Genomic DNA, 17,887 nt, shown 5'->3' with positions numbered 1-17,887 from the left:
TGATGACACCTAATTTCTTGTAGGTTAATGTTGAACCCCAGAGATGGAGGACATTAATATGATTACACTTCTCTGGCAAAAAGACATCCATAAAGTAAACTTGGGCATTCACCAACAAGTGGGTTTTAGCACAGGAAGGTCAGAGGCATTGCACTCATTGGTTTTTACTGCAAACACAAAGACATGTTGATATATCCACTGGGCCAGCACTGAGTAGGGCTTGTCTGATTTATCCAGAGGACCATATGTGAAACAGATTAGTGCATCAAAATCCCAGATTAAAAGACAGCTATCCAGCTATAGCAGCGCCCTGATGTGGGAAATGTGGCAGCATCACTTGGCGTAAAAAATAAAATCCGTCCCGGCCTTTTGCCATCGGACATGCTCAAACGGCAGACGTGGTGATGCATGTGGCTAGATAGTCTGCCTCAAAGTCTGTCTCGCAGTCGTACGTTTTGGGTTTGCACCATGGCGGCGACCTTTCTGTGCGGCGTTCACTTGTTCCCCCTGAGTCTTTCTGGATTTTCTGTAGTTTTCTAGTCCAAGAAACATTGCAGTTATTGTTGAAAATTGTATTTTCCTTACAAAACAAAACTTAATAAATTTATAATAAATGAGGCTGTATCGTATTGCTATTGCATCTGGCAAAGCAGATTGAAGCTGTATGATGACTCTATACACATGTGTAGATTTAAGCAGAAATCATTTTTAATTGAATTGAATCGCTTTGACTCAAAAATCGTCATTTCTGAACCGAGTCATGAGGCAATGATTCCCACCCCTAATATATATGAATGTGTGTGTGTGTGTGTGTGTGTGTGTGTGTGTGTGTGTGTGTGTGTACATGTATGTTTATTTACTCTAGATGAAATGTTTCTGGTTTAAAAATAACTATTGTATAAGTGGTTAAATTAATTTTGCAAATCCCTTCCAAGTTCAATGAGGCACAGATTACCAAAATGACTTTCTTCAAACAGTGACAAGGGGAGGGCTGTAGGTCGCTACTTTCGCTAAGCACATCAGGTATTCGCTTTGGTTGTCAGCATTTAATGCTTACGGGGGAGGGGGGTGTGTGCAAATCACTTCCTGTTGTGCTTAAAATATGGCAAGACATTCAATACGGTCTGCAAAATTGAGGGAATTAAGCCACCGCCGTGCCGTTTAGAGGATGCTTGATGCCGCAACACTGCCGTCGGTGCCTTTTGCGCGTGATCACCCAGCTTAAGCCGGGCATTGCAAATCACCATTTAAATGGGCCTCACAAAGTAGAGCAGACATGAATGTAATGCATCGTACTGAGACTCTCCACCTCATGTGTTAATTGACGGCACAGGTAACGAAAGAAGAAGCAGAGCAAACCCCCCTCCCAGCTGTGCTCAGATAATGAGATCAGCCACAGTGCAAGTTAGTCTTTCAGCAGGTTTATATCCAAGTGAGCTGTTTTACACAATGTCTCCTATCTATCTAAGCTGCTTTGAACCACCTGTCTGGCATATGTGACATCATGACACCGAACCGCTGCTGCCGCTGTCATATACGCCTTCAATCTGTTTTCACTCACTGCTGAACTTTCTTGCTCATAAGGCCTACAAGAAGCAGGAAATCAAGCAGGTCAGCAAAAGTGCAACACAGGTCACGAATCAGTGTCGGACTGGTGACTAACTAATGCCAGCAAGCTCTTATTGGTAGGCCTGCATCTCGCTCACAAATAAACGATTATACAATAGGCTGTATACTGAAGGAAAACGTATAGACATTTTCGCTCACAGTTTTCATGAGTTGCACCGAAAGATGTGAGACCATTTTTTTGTCCATTTCTCTCAAATACAAAAAGCATTTCACCACAGTGCAACATCTCCATTTAATTTAAGAAAATCACTTTTGATAATTGATTACGTTACAGATCAAATACTTTAAGATTGAGTGACCTTCTTCACTGATCAACAATTGTGTATGTTTTCCAAGCGAGTATTCCATCCTCTAAGTCGACACTGACAGATGGTTTCCGATCATGGTGGTCGTTTTAACAGCAGGTTCTAACCTTGTTGTAACTAATAATGTAAATATGTCATTAAATTGAACTTGATGCTCTGCCAGCTCCCTGGAGTCAGATTGCTCACTTCAATGACTTATTTGCACTGAATCTGATACAACCGCTATTAATGTCATTAATTTCACCAGCGCGCTACTTCGGTTTATGCGGGGAAATTCAATCTGTGTGATAGATCTAAACTTAATGCATTTAAACTGATCATGAGCACTACGTTTGTGATCCACTTGACAGGATGGAATGTAGTTACAAATGAGATAATATCACCAGCAACCACTGCAGGAAGAAGACACTCCTAAGAGCCCTCTTTTTGCGACAGGTATGAATCTGGCCAGGTGTAAATCTGTAGTGTCGTGAATTGAAAGATATTATTCAGACTGATGCGTGGTATGCAGCTTCGGGTAATTATGGCAAAACGAACTGCGTTGCTAGGAAAAGAAAAACAACTGATTGGAGCACGGTACACTGATGCTGCGTTCCCATGACCGCTCACAATGGGGGAAATCTGAAACACACATGCTATATGCTAAAAAATATATAAATATATAATTTATGGCTGTGACCACGAGAAAATGTGAAGAATTATATTGATTAGCTGTATTATATTTTGTTATAGATTTTACATTGTTGGTGCATCTTATGCACGATAACATAGAAAATACTAGAATTTGACCCTAAAATTAAGCGTGCATCCGATTCACAGGTGTGTCTTATATTTGGGGAATTACGGTAATTCTTCAAGTAACTGTGTTACTTTTTCAAGGTACAAGGTAAGGTTACCAACATGTTCTCATCATTTAAAGTCAAATAAGTCCCAAATATATTAAACACGATCAGTCACTCAAATCCAGTATTCCTTCTGGAGAACATGGCTTCCAGCTTTACATCCATTATATACCAAGAAAATATTTTAAAGGATGCATGGGTCAGATGAAATGTTAAATAAACTGCAGCAATCCAATTTCTTGCTCAGCTCTAATGAAATGCTGGAATTTCTGCCTTGAGCCAACGTGAAGAATTTAAAAGAAGCTAACTGCTGCTGTTAGCATTCCCGCCGAGGCATGAGTTGAGGCTTGGTTGTCACCGGACTCTTTGAAGTGGTAAAATGACCACCCCCAGCCAAGAATAAGAGAATCAAACAAGATCTGTGGGAAATACACTACAAAATGAGCTGCTAGTGTGCACACAAATGATTATATATGTAGTTTGTTTTATTGTCTTTTTGTAAAGTGAGTCAAATCTATGCTAACATAAATGTTACCTGTACAATTAATTCGGACGTTGTCGTAGTTTGACCTTAAGGTAGACTCTTTCCATCACAATTGATTTTGATGGGAAATACATTGAAAATAAATGTCAAAGGTTTGTGAAGGTTGCCACGTCTGTGCCAAGTTTATTGTGTGGGACTCAAAAGTAGGAGTTTGAATAACAGAAGAAGTCATAATGTGACTCACTCGAGATAACGACAGCGTCACAATGCAGCACCTCTGCAATTATCTCTATGATAGCAAAACAATTCAGCACAATATCTGTGCAAGAGAGAGAAGTGGGAAAAGGAAAGGTGTCAGTTTGACAACTTTTGACAATGAACAGCGTCATCCCCCCTGTTGTTGTCGTTGACTTGAAATCGTGCCACAAGTTTTGAAACAAACGAGGTTGGTGATGAATGTAAATCACTCACTCAACCAGTCAAGAAAACCTGTTCAATTGTTGGCAGCTTGGCAGCTTGGATTTATGTACTCTGCTCAAGACCGGGCAGTATTTAGGGGAACTGTGTGTTTTGTTTTGTTATTTCTTGGGGAAGGATTTAATTTCTACAAAGGCATTTTATCATAATGTTTTCTGCAAATATAATTGTTTTGTTTGTTTTTTTTTCTCAATACCAAAGTCGTATGACCTACACACAGGTGTCATCAACCACATTTCGATTTGCAAAATTCATACATTTCAGGCCACAATGCATTATAAGCAAATGACATTTAAAATCAAGGGATTGTTAACCACGCTCCTACGCCTGAATCTAATAGCTCGCAGCCTCATTCAGCTCCAATACAATAAGACTGTGTGCATATATTTCACAAACTTTCTACCATATCTGTAAACAAAATGTTACATGTTCTTGTACTTTCAATTGTTTCATGGAAATAGGTCATTGTTTTCAAACAACCTTTTGTCTGTCCTTGCAGCAGTAAAAATAAAGTAAACTAGAACTTATAATTTAGGGAGAAACTGAAAGAAAACACGAAAAGAAAATTGAATTATGTGAAATAATACTTAATGATGTGGAATTGTTCAAGGACATGGAAAAATTAAAAGACAGATGTATGCAGATGCAGCTATCATCCACAGCAGCACACACACCGGCTCTCATGTCATAAATGTGCAGGTATTAATAATAAAGAAAAAAAAAAGTATATTTTAATGCTAAAAATAACTAGTGCTTTTGTGCCCACATGGGTTCTCTCTGGGCACTCCCGCTTCCCACCATCCAAAAACACGTATGGCAGGTAAATTGGACATACTTCATTGTCCTTAGGAGTGATTGGATGCATGAATGGTTGTTGGTCTCTGTGTGCCCTCCAATTGACTGCCAACGAGTTCAGGGTGCCCCCTGCCTACTGCCAGATGGGATAGGCGCCAGCAAGTCTGCGATCCTTGTGTGGATAAAGGGCTATTCAAAATAGAAAACGGATGGCTCTTCTTGGACAGTAGGCATGCTTGCATGAGTGGTACAAGTGTAGAGCCGGGTGGATGGAAATGTGAGGTTACAGTTAGCCTTCAACCCCTTGGTTTGAGCATTTTTTTTTCCATGTTTTTGGCTCGTCATGCGATCCACCAATGCTACCTTTGCGATTGACCCATTTAGCACACATGATTTAGAACATGTTGAAGTCGGAATGAGAATTGGCCAAGTATCGTAGGAAATCTTCAATCTGTTACAAGCTTAAACCTATGGAACCTATGAAAAGATGAACTTTCATAAACATGTATATCGCATTGAATGATCTTGCATAGGTGGAGAATGTATCTCATACGTCAGTGATTTTCACAATGATCCCCATGCCTGACTTCATGTCACTAGCACATAGCAACAATTTTCATAAAATGTCCTTCTCTGCTGCTTCCTATTCTACCCTCACCCCATGCTGCCTTGGGAACACAGGAATCATTCAATATTCACTTCGTCACGGACGGTGCGCCACATGTTAATTCAATCCATTTTCTAGTTTCCTAAAGTGCTTTTAGTTACGGTGTGACTGCCAAATTGTTTTCCCTTTCAGCTGAATTAAAAAAAAGAAAAGAAAACAACTGGGTATGTGCATGTATAGCATGTTACACGGTGCGTGCGTTTTGTGCAAATTGTGCAATAAAATAAACACAGGGCTAATTAAAGAGGCCTTTCCTTTTCAAATACGCCAATACACTGATTTAGGAATTTAATTTAATCAGTGATCAAGCTTGTAACTGAATTTACATGATTTACTTATCACACAATTTCCCCACATTGACACGCATTCAAGTATTCATGACCTGTGTTTTGTTGAATTTGTTTCGGTTGGATTTAGTTATATTTAACATTATTTCCATCGTATATTGGCTAATTATAAGGTTTTTGTTAGGACCTGTTGTCGACATGCCTGTCTCTTGTGAGACTAGGGTTGCTGGCTTGCCGTCTTGGGGTGGTAGGCGGGGGATACCCTGGACTGGTTGCCAGCCAATCGCGGGGTGCACAAAGACACTTTTTTCCCCATCAACACCACGCCCTCACTAATTGAAGACTGATTTTTAGGGGAATCGTACCTATCCAACCGGCATGCATATTGTAAAGATAAACATGAAGACCATCAAACTGTAGATGTAGAGAGTATAGACAGCAAATGGTAAAATCTAACATTAGGTTTGACCACAACTTTGTCCACATACAAAAAAAAAAAAAAAACTTTAAGGGTGCATCGTACTCATGAACTCGCCCCGAGCCACAAACTGCGCTTTGCACACCACTGGGCACTTGGAAGTCGAGGTACTTCTTTATCCTTGCTGTTTCTCTCCAGTCTAACTCCACCAGCCCAACTGAGGGTGTGCTTCTTGTTCATTCTTCTTCGGTGGATGCATCTGCAATGGAAAATAAACATCTCAGTGGGTGGGGAGGAAACATTTTTTTTCCTGCATCATGACTCCCACCATGTGGTGCCCCCACATTGCGAGCCGTGCATGTGCGCGCTCTTCTCATCTGATGCCGGCCACGCCGCTGAGAGCGCACGGGCACATATCTTCAGCTCTGCCAGCAACCCTTGTGGGAATTGCATCACTCAGAAGCCAGTAAACGCGATTGGCCTACCTACTTCTGACAAGAGACTAAGAGGAACAACGGTTGTATCCATGGGATTAGTACAAAGGTGGCTTGGAAAAACATGCTGAAAAACACAGTTGGACTGTCAAATTTGGCAAAAGCTCAACTGCTGTGTTTACCTCCCAGAAACTATTGAGTCAATCTATTCTTTATTATGTAGTTCAGTTCGGGATTCCAAGCAAATCACATAGCAATTTTCATCACTTACCATGCAGTTTAGTAGGAAAAATATGTTGTATTGGTAGAAGAGAAAGAGCCATTTATATCCATAGGGATAGTGGGAGAAGGTGAAGCTTTGTGGCGCTCTGTGCGGACAAATCATTATTGATGGCTTATGGCTGGCTGATATTCACAGGGGGTGGCTGCATGTAAACTCTATTTCACAGCTTGGTGAGAGTGTGAATGTTTGATGTCAAGCACCATCAAAACCCTGGAGAGTTTTGGGTAAAATTTGCCTCATTTCACTTCACTTCAACGTAATGGGTTTGACTTCAGTGTCAAGATTTAAACATGCCAGCATCAAATCGCTCCATCTGAAGCATCTTTTTGGGAGAAATATAGTCGATTGTTGAGACTGATGAATGATTGCATGAAAATAAATAAAAAACTGTATTTTACAGTATATTAAGTTTAGGAAACAAATGTGAGTTGTCGACGGCTGAATATCATAAAGTACGCTACCTACATCTAAATCGCATTTGTTTCTCAGATGTTTGCTAGTATCTCAAGAGAATTCATTGGTAAGCAATTGGGCTTGGAAATTATTTCCAAAGTAATGTGATCAATCATAAAATGAATTAAATTAGTAACAACTGAATTAATAGTATATTAAAATATGATCAATTAAAACTTTAGGAACAAAAAAATTAAGCTGTTCCTTCTTTGGTCTCTTAAGGGCTGTGTAGAGCAGATCTCGGAGAAACAAAGACAAATATTGAACTTTGGTGTTAGGGTTTGTTTTTCAAAGATTATAAATAAATAACTGTGTTTGTGTATGAATATTTATTTGATCAATAGGACTTTCCATTATCCATTATTAGCAATATGCAGAGAAAATGTTCAGAAAACAAAGTACAGTACATGCTGTAAATGAGATGCTTTTTTTGTGTGTGATGTATTGCAATTCACAGCCGCCACACGCTTACCCACTGAGTGAATATATACATATGTATATTATTAATAGCATCTTTTAAATGTTGTCTTGTTGCGTGATGGAAAAGACATTATCCACCAAGACATTATGTGCATAAATCATGTGGTCATATTTAAATCAATGTCTTGTTTTGTGATGCTTCATAGCACTCTCATGAATATTATTCATGACTTGTTCTATATCTTTAATAAGCTTGTTACCATATAGTGTGCTCTTCTCTTCTCGGCTTCTTGCACACATTTGACACATCAAAGTTTTTTTGTTTTTTTTGTCTGCGCTAATCATCAACTGCTCAAATCCATTGTTGCTTCACGCTTGTAGAAACAATAAAGCCAAACTCTATCTTGGCCAGTATCAATAACTTCTATACAAGGTTGCCTAGCAACTAGAACAGCACCCACTACCCAAAGAAAAATAGCTGACATCATGATATCAACATACTCCTGTATTGCCATCATAACATCTATTTTGCAGTGTTTTTAGCTGTAGACCTTCTTTACAGAAGACAAAGAAGGATTACTGCTTTAGGCTTTTCCACGGGTCCATCCATCTCCATCTGCCTCTAACTTTTCATCTTCAGGTGGAGGAAAACAGCCTTGCACACCTTAAATCATCCTTAATTAACAATGTATAGTCAAGGTGCATCACCCATCTGCTACACACTCTTCTCACCTCTTGCCTCCATTGGTACTTACACCCCTGACTTTCAGGTAGTACAAAATTCAATTTATGCTTTTCGGTGGCGTGACACAATGAGATGGCACGTAATTTGATTCCGTGAGGTCTGCCTGAGCTATACACAGTGCAAATGGCATCGCATCAACGCAATAGCCTTACCAAGCTTATATGACTTATCCTCGCAACTCCTTTATCTCAGATTATTGCCATCACGTTACATAACTACCAACACGAGCAGACGTCCTTACAGAATTATATTCATTTGTTGATTAAGGACACTATGGAACCACTTGGCAGTTAGCTATTTGAGGTTTACGTGCCATTTTTGTTGCGATTTTCTTCCTTTTCAGACATACCGTTTAAAAAAATAGCAACTTATGACTGGGTTGGCCACTGCCACTTTACTACTCTTGGTACACTTTGCTGCCCGCCAAATGAACAGTAATTTTTTCATGGACGGGAATATCAATTACCTGCTGCTTCCCTATCAAAATTAGAAGAGTAATTTATAATGAGATTGTAAATTTATGCTTATGCCAGCACAGCAGCTAGCCATCAGCTAAATTGGCTCAATGAGGATTCTCGGCTCTCGTCAACCCCCCAACCGGCCCTCCTCTTAAAGAAGGGGTGTCTGGAGAGGTGAGTGCGTAGGTGTGCCGTGACAGTGGTGGCTGATGCATACGCAAGGATGAAAAAGATGCTTGCACACAGGAGACAATATGATGTGACTCACGTGTCTCACTGTAAGGACTTGCAGAGAAAAGACAGACACTTATAATATGCAAATGACACCAGCCGCAGAGCGTTAAAAATACCGTGCATCGTAATTGGCTCCCGAACGAACAATCGCGAGGCTAAACAGACCCATTGTGCATTGTACTTGCCTTTGTGAATCAATGTAAATTGCCAAGCCGGCAGAGGGGGAGGAGGGAGCAAAATCTGAATTGACAAAGTGTGATTTATGCATTTTTCCCTGTGTAATCATTCTAACTGGCGCTGGATCTGGTCCAAGGTGGGTTGAGCAACGAGTGAGAAGAGGTTAAATTGCTCTAACCTCTGTCTGCTAAGGAGCTACAGGGAATAATTTGGAAGTGTGGCGTAATATTAACGCCATTAATCATCGTGCCGCACGTCATTCGCAGAGACGAGCTGGCATAAGTGTATATGCATCTTCCCATCTACATGCCAATGTGTAAATATCGTTGCGTGAATCATGCCCTACTCGACAGCACGCCAAGTGTGTCGCCAGGAACAGATTTTGAAGGAAATTATGTGTTCATTTAAATCACTGACCTTTTGAGTTTATTTAATAATCGACAAGATATGTCTGTGTGCATCTCACTAATTTATTGAGCCAAGAGTGTAGTTCATGCAGTTCATGTCCATAGGTGGGCATTTTATATTTTTGCTAATTCGGCAGTCGTTCCTCAATATTACACCCCCCCTCCCCCCTACTTTTTACACTTTGGCATTAAACAAAATGCTAACGCTAAACGTTACAGTCTTTAAACCGTCATTCAAATTATGCTGACAAGCTTAAGACAAAATAAACTAATCACACAAAGTAGCTCGGTACTAGAATGAAATAAGCAATCATGTCTACAAAGGAGCACACACATCAAGCAGCATGCATGTTCAATGTGTGCTGTCGGGACTGGACTGCATTATTTCCCGTATCATGTCCGCTGGGATGCATATGCAAACCGTTTTGATTCAGGCACACTTATGTCTCTGAAATCAATTTTTCTGAAACAGTAACATAAAACAAAATGTATGTTATAAACATCATCAATTACATACAGTACAAGTAAAAAGCAAGGCTTTGCTGAGCTTAATTTATGAGATAATGCCTTTTTTTTAAATTATTTCTTACCATTTAACTTGAAATTTTTAGCTAAGATACAATCAGAGTGAGTCAATCTGAGATTGGTCAAAGAAAGACCTCTCAAAATGCTTTAGTAAATTATAGTACAGTGTATGCAAGCGATTAATTCATTCAAATTTTAATCAAAAAACAAACTGTTCTTAACAATGCTAAACTTTGCTTTTTTTTTTTACATTAGGTCAATACAATAATTGTGTTGAGTAAGATTTTGTGCAGTATGCATTTCATTTCATGAAACCACAACTCTGAAACACATCACAATCATTGACTTTCCAGCCATTTGCAGCTGTTTCTATGAGGAGAAACCTTTGCTCAGTGTGATACATTAAGGACACTTTCTCTTTCAATTGTATCTGCCGAATAATAATCTTGCCCATTTAAACTGTGTTTATGATTTAAAGCTCCCAAATATTTGGGGGTTAACAAATTTCTCAAAAGTCTGCAAGATTTATCTGGATGAGATAATAAACCATTATGGTAGCAGTGGCAAGTCGTGACAACTACAATGCCGGATGAAAGGGATGGACAAAATATAGTGTTCTTTCATACAGAGTCCATAACTTTCAGCACCGACGGACTGCCCACCTCTGGTCAAGTTTTTAAGGCACAAAAGGAGAAGGGAACCCTAAACTTGTAAACTAGCAGAGTCAGATCTTCATGAAAAGAAAAGCAAAGAGCATCACTTCATTGTAAGCGCAGTATATGACTAATGTATTGAAAATATTTTTCCCCTAATAATATGTTCAGTTTCTAAAGTTTAAGTCCCTATAAAGTCTAATTAAATGTCTTATTATTTGAATCAGGGGGCTTGGGGAAAGGGACCTGGAAAACGTGCAGTGTACTTGTCCTCGAGGACCAGCCTTGAATATTGACTTTGGACCCCTGTAGGCTACACCGGTGGTCCCCAAGCTTTTGATCACCACAGACCGGTCAACGCCTTAGATTTATATTGCGGACGGGGCGAGAGTGGGTGTTGGCAGCTCTAAAAACCACAGCATCCTTTTCACTATGCATGTAAGATCAACAGCGGCCAGAGGCGGCGCCAAAAAAGCAGAGATCAAGCACAAACGTATGAACTGTTAAACTAAATCATCTCCAAACCTTTTTTTCGGGTGCAGTCCACGCAGCCCCGTACCAGTTGATCCACGGACCGGTACCGGTCCACGGAACGGGGGTTGGGGACCACTGGTCTACATGATCCATTCCAGCCAAACTGCTGTCATCAATAAGTTTTCATGACAAAAAAGACAATATCTTATATCAGACATTTTGTTAAAAGAAAAAAAACCATGAATCAAAATCATGTATTTATCAGGGTTATTGGTCAAACCATTTTTTTTTCAAGAGCTGTAGTCGTCTGTTATTTGGAGTGAGTTGATCTTCATTTTCGTAATTGTGTGGTCACACTTCTGCTAATTTCCATAACAATGGCCCTCATGCCAAGTTTGCCAGCCCTCCTCCTCTGTCACTTTCAATCCTGGGCCAGACTACAACGTCTGAATGACTGTTGTGTCAAAGCCAAACAGTAAAGAGATACTTAGTGAGTTTTATTTGAGTTTTATTACCTTCTGATAAGCAGCAGTGACTTAATTGTTTGGATGACCCCATGCACAAGTGAAAATACTGACATCGTGAAGATACTGGCTTGTGTGCTTTTCTTTAGACTCGAGGCACAACAAGTATCACCCCCTGGCTCCAGCCTTAGTCGTCATGGTAACAAAAGCAATACTCTGCATGCTCTTTTAAAGAAACATACCACTGAAAATGAATCAAATAGTGCAAATATCAATGACATTTGATTTGGGGAAAGAAAGTCCATTAAGCTTCAAAATAAACATCTGGGCGAGTCACTATGATGAAGCGTGCACTGTAAAATTACGTTTTTTTTCTTTGTTTTTTTAGCATTTTCTAGTTTTCTACTTTATTATGCAATTAAAAAGTTGTATTGAGTCACTGAGTCATAATTTAGATAGCACTCCTGATCAACAGGTTTCATGTTCTTCTGTAAATATAGTGACCATGAAATCCAACCAGCCTCCGATATTCTAATATTATCATTTAAACTATGTTCATGAAAGTCACATACTTTTTGATTTGATGAACATCATTAGCCGTTTTTGCTTCATGTGATTATGGGGAGAAAACATATACTGTATGTCACTTAATGGATGAAAACCACCAATCTTTACCAAAATTTATGTGCACCTCTATACATGTCCAATTTGCATTCTGTAAGTACTGCATAAGAAAGAAAAATCTTTTTTTTTTTTAATTTAAAGGACAATGTATTGTTAATTTCCTTTAATGCTTCCTAGAGAGAGGGAAATAAAAACATTATCAATCAATTGTGTGACAACCATGACCGGTTTTCACCAAGAATTGTGTGCACCACAATGCTCATGCGCTTTTCTTCTTCCAAAATGATTCGAAGGATTTCCCCAATACTTTGGATTTTATAGACATACTTCATAGGCAACAGGTCCCTTTCACTATGAAAGAGGTCTCCAGCCTATAAAGAGTAAGTATTTTATCACCCTATCAGTTCCTTCCCACATGAATGTGCCTGAAAAACCCTTGTGAAATTGAGTGTTGGCTTAGTAATTCACTCCCTCCAACAAAACAATTTTATGCTCTTCACAGATGGCCATTCATCGTCCAGCTCTGGCAAACTAGCCACAGAATGTGTCCACACATTCCCTGAGCTTGATAATGATGCATATAATGGCAATGTATAGCCAGATGAGGCAGGGTGTCACATTAGCGCTAGCCTAAAGCTGAGCATGCTTGCCTTCGCAGCGTACATGCAAAGCATGTCATGAGAATGCTTTTAACGAGCCGTGATGGCACCACCTGCCAGCAGTAACAAAGATGTGATGACACTAAATCAAAATTGTCTACTGCCTGCTAATGTGCCATGAGATTTGATGGCACATAAAGCCAGGATTTGGCACAGCGCTGTGGTGTAATCACATCAGGCATAAATGTGTTTGGTGAGTAACTGCATAATGAATTCATAGTTGGTCATGAGAAATGGTAGAATCACCACCTGAAGTAGTTCATTTCCTGTCACCGGAGTGCTAATTCCATTATAGTGACAAATCAATGTCACCTTACACATTGAGACATGACAAAACATCAGGGTGACTATCACAAGCAAACTTTGAACAAACAATGTCCACATCATTTTAAAGCAGACAATCCAGCTTAGCGTTTACACTAGCGAAAAACATCATCATTGATTAACTCCCGTACCATAATGAGAATAACATTACAATATGTGAATTTTCTAGGTATCTGACTATCTGTAACGGACCAAACATGGAAAAATATTCATCCATGTGATCGTCCTTTTCCTTTTGCTTAGCCCATTGTCGGGTCGCAGGTACATCCGTTTTGACAGAAAGCCCTTTCCTAAGCTACTTCTATCAACACTTACGGGAAAATAACGAGTCATTCCCAGGCCAGCCGAGAGAAATGGACTTTCCAAGCATGTCCTTGGTCGCTCATTCAGTCTCTTCTTGGTGGGACATGCCCAGAACACTCCACGGGAGAGGAATCCAAGAAGCATTCAAACCAGTTGCCCAAGCCACCTCATCTCGCACCTCTCAACGTAGAAGAGCAGTGGCTCTAGTCTGAATCTCTCCCTGCTGATCAAGCTTCTCACCTTATCGTTCAAAGGCAGAACCCAGACACCATGCATAGGAAACTCGTTTTGTATGGGGAATCTTGTTCTTTCGGTCATGACCCAAAGCTCATGACCTTAGGTGATGGCAGGAACGTAGATTGACGGGTAAATGGAGAGCTTCACCTTTTGGCTCAGGTCCTTCACCACAACAATCGATACAGAGTTTGCGTCGCAGCGGAATCCGATGTAAACTGTCCGTCGATCTCCTGCTCTATCCTGCCCTCACTTGTGAACAAGACCGCAAATAAACAGAAGCTATCACTAGAGACGCAGAAAAAATATCTGACAAATGAATATCTCCTGATGTTTGTATGGGACGAATCAAACGTGAATTTTTTGTTTTAACAACATAATAAAACTAGCTCCTGTCTAAAATGTCCTCAAATTGTGGAATCGGCACTATATACAGCAGCTAGAGCCCAAAACTTTAGACACATCTTCTCATTCAATTTATTAAAGCAATGATGGCCACCCATTTATCTGTGGTTAACAGATTGGTTCTTACCGTAGTATAAATTTTAACAATTGCCTATAACATTGTTTTTATCAGTTGTCCAACAGGGCTGTCGGCTGTGTATTAACCTGACTTCTGCATTGCATAACTGATGGTCCCAACGGCATTTACAAAGCAAAAATGAGCTCTAATTAACAACGATAAGGCACATATGTTAAGTGCAAACAATTTCAGATGACTACTTCTTGAAGCTCATCGAGAAATGCCGAGTGAGCAAAGCAGTAATCAGAGCAGAGTGGCTAATTTGAAGAAACAACAGTATAAAAGATGTTTTCGGTTAGTGCGTAATTCAAAGTGTTCATTCGTGAATTTGAATCACAGTCTTTTAATTAAGTGCGTAATCTCACGTTGTTCATTCATAACTTTGATGCCTTGAGTGAGAATGTACAATATATATAGTCATGACAATAAAGAAACCACATTGTATGAGAAAATGTGTACAAAGGTTTGGACTGTTCCGTATCTTTAAACTTGAAATATTGGAAGTCTAAACAGACGTTTGGCTTAGTCCTGGCATTTATGCATCAGTTAACATCGGTGTGGTTGCATACAATAGCCTGTAAAAAAGAGAATGAATGGAAATCTTAATCACGCCATTTGATGTAACTCTCCTGATTGGAAAAAAAAATACAGAAATTGTTTGTCTGCCTCATGCACAAAGGTCAGGAAAGCATGATAAATGGCACAAGCTTCCAAATGTCACATTCTCCTCTTTGTAAACATAGTGTTCTTTTGTGCATCTGTGCATTACTCCTGTCCTGTTTTGCGATATGTGATGCCTCAGATATTGGGAGGTGTACAAAGGTGCCACCCTCACAAAGTAACTGGAATAATTTGAGAGTTTTGAAGGAAAGATGAAACTTACCCATCGGCAGGCCTGCAGGCAGAAATGTCACATCCTCAGTTTTTCTACCACCTCGGTTACTCGGTTTCACATGCGTAAGATTATCAGATCAATGTCAAAGGATACAACTCTTGGATGGAATATCAGTGATCTTGGACTTGATTAGTTTATTAGGTGGTTAATTAAAGGGAAAAATCAATCATTTCTTGTGGTTTTGACTTTCACTTTAATTGATGGGATTTTGAAAATCGAGAAAGTAACGCACTTGCCGGAATAAAATGTCTAACAGGGGCTTATGGAAGTGGATGAAGCAGCATTTTGTATGCTTTCAGTCACATCACACTTTGACATTTGACACCTCTGAGAAATAGCCTGATTGGTTAGTGTTTCCAACAGGAACATATATATGGGATGTCACTACCCGCTGCGCTTTTCTTTCTCTTCTGTGCTGTCATCAAAAAAGTCTTGGTTAAAAAAAAAAAAAAAACTTCACACAGAAAGACCATCCCATGATAAATGTTTTGAAAAGAAACTAAACCCTCCATTTTCTACTGTTTGTCTGAATCAGGGTTGCGGGGGAGCTAGAGTTTGTCAGAGGTGATAAAAGTATGCTTGATCAATGGTGAAAAAAGCATGTTTTTTTTTTCACTCACACACACATACACAGACATATATATATATATATATATATATATATATATATATATATATATATATATATATATATATATATATATATATATATATATATATATATATATATATATATATATATATATATATATATATATATATATATATATATATATATGACTACGGCCACAGGGACAGAATGGTAAGTATGTTCAGCAGCATTAAACAAATACATTTTGGGGGCTATTTTTCCCTTCCAATGTCAACTCACATTTTGACCTTAAATGGCATGTTGCAGTTTTAAAAGCACATGCAATACCTGGACTCGCAAACTACACAACGCGACAGCCTCTCTCAAGCTGTCATATGAAGCGTTCCTCCAAGTTTCTTTGCTAGTTTCTTGGCATTCGGAAAACAGAGTCCCTGAGTACCCAGAGCTTAAATACTGTGACATCAATGTGACTTTAATCAAACTAAAGAACCATAGCAACTGCATGGAAACTAATACAATAAGGAAAAAAAACAGTCACAAGGGAAAATACATAACCCTATATGACAAAGTTGATTAATAGATAAAAATGACGTGACAAATACATGACCAAACTGCAGAGCAGTTGATACCACAAGGTGCACTTCACTCATCAACTGCTTTTGAACAGAAGGTAAAGCTTCACCCAGATAGAATGGGACAAAACATGTAGCAAATGGGATAGTACAGGATTAGTGAGCCTTACTTTTGCACCGTCGCGGATTGGTAACTGAACTAACAAATACGTAATATTTTAACACTTCTTGTTCTTGTTTTGACAAATGGGCTGCCGTTAAATGATTTTATTTTCATAAATAAATACTTTCCAGTATTTCCATTGTCGTGATCTTGTGAATACAACAGCCAGTCTCCTTCCAACAAGTCGAACTCAGAATCGCATGCGGCTTGATACTGCGCCAGTCACGCTTATACATACAAATGTTCACAGCTTGGCCAAAGCCTGATAATGAGTTGGTAAGCGGCGCAATTCTCTACGGTGAGCGAGGTGAAGATGAATCCCTGGACTTCTGCCTGGCTGCTGGATAAACCTGCCCTTGCCGAGATTGAGATCGCCCACTCACATCTGCACCATCTGGAAATCTCCGACAGTCCCCAACCGCCTGCCCCCACAAGCCGTGCACCTTTTCCGTTGTCCAGCCTCCTCCTCCTTCTTCTCCTCTCATCCAAACACTCGGAGCGCTCAATCGAACTGATAGTGTGTAAACCTTAAATGTCACACCTTTTACAAGTGCATGTCGCGGAGATACAGATGCGCCATCCAAAAACACGCCACGTGTACACGATCCTGTCCTCTCCGAGACTTATCATGTTCCACAGCGCCGATGCTGCTACGTTTACCCAGAAAAATGAAACAGCAGACGACCTTTTAATCTGCTGACCGCAATTCAACGCGCGGTCTCTTATGAAAAGTAGTGTCATTAAATTCAAAACACAAACAGGGCCCAGCACCATGAATATTTATGAGCTATATTTAACAGGAATTCTACTGACAATGCATCACCGAAGAGAATTGGATTCCGGGGTGGATTAAAATGTGATGATGTGTGGGTTATGAAGGAAACAAGAATGGTTAAGATGTGATGGAAGCAGGTGGACACAGATAATGACTGTCTGGCTGGCTATTGACCTAATTCTGAACCCAACAAAACATTTCCGGGACAATAGTGTGAACACTTTATTGTAGACTGAAGACTTTATTGTGTCGTTTTACAATTTAATTCATAACTTCATACCGTTCCGCAAAGGTCAATACTTGTGTAAAAACTGCTATTTGTTGGATTCTTTGATGGAATATATAACATTTTTTTTCTTTTTGTTAAGTATTGTTCTTTACTGTTTTACACCTATTATTGTAGATGGATTGTGAATGAGTGCTGCTGAGCTTTTTCCACTTCAAGATGTTGCTTATAGTACATATAAATATATTTTTTGTTTTAGTAATACTGTATCTTCCTTTAGCTATATATGTACTTCTCGAGCCCCGTTTTTAAGTAAATAAATAAAATAAATTGAAATTTTCTGAACTTTTATCTTTTCAGTCCAAC

The 17,887-nt window shown here is 39.4% G+C and overlaps 1 protein-coding gene across 2 annotated transcripts in view; it reads right to left on the bottom strand.

Annotated features, from left to right (window-relative positions):
- Window positions 1-3,413: 3,413 nt before the first annotated feature.
- The window catches only part of prodhb (proline dehydrogenase (oxidase) 1b), a 47,133-nt gene continuing 32,659 nt past the window's right edge, over window positions 3,414-17,887 (bottom strand). For both annotated transcript variants that reach the window (XR_015865541.1, XM_088414331.1), the window contains exon 15: window positions 3,414-6,163. The gene's annotated coding sequence lies outside the window, so the exon portion shown is untranslated. The remainder of the gene's footprint in view (window positions 6,164-17,887) is intronic.

This window comes from Hippichthys cyanospilos, chromosome 1 (assembly GCF_059441005.1).
Source record: "Hippichthys cyanospilos isolate Australia breed blue-spotted pipefish chromosome 1, RoL_Hcya_1.0, whole genome shotgun sequence".
Lineage (NCBI taxonomy): Eukaryota > Metazoa > Chordata > Actinopteri > Syngnathiformes > Syngnathidae > Hippichthys > Hippichthys cyanospilos.
Note: the sequence above shows the minus strand (reverse complement) of the source record. Positions and strands in the feature narration are given on the sequence as shown.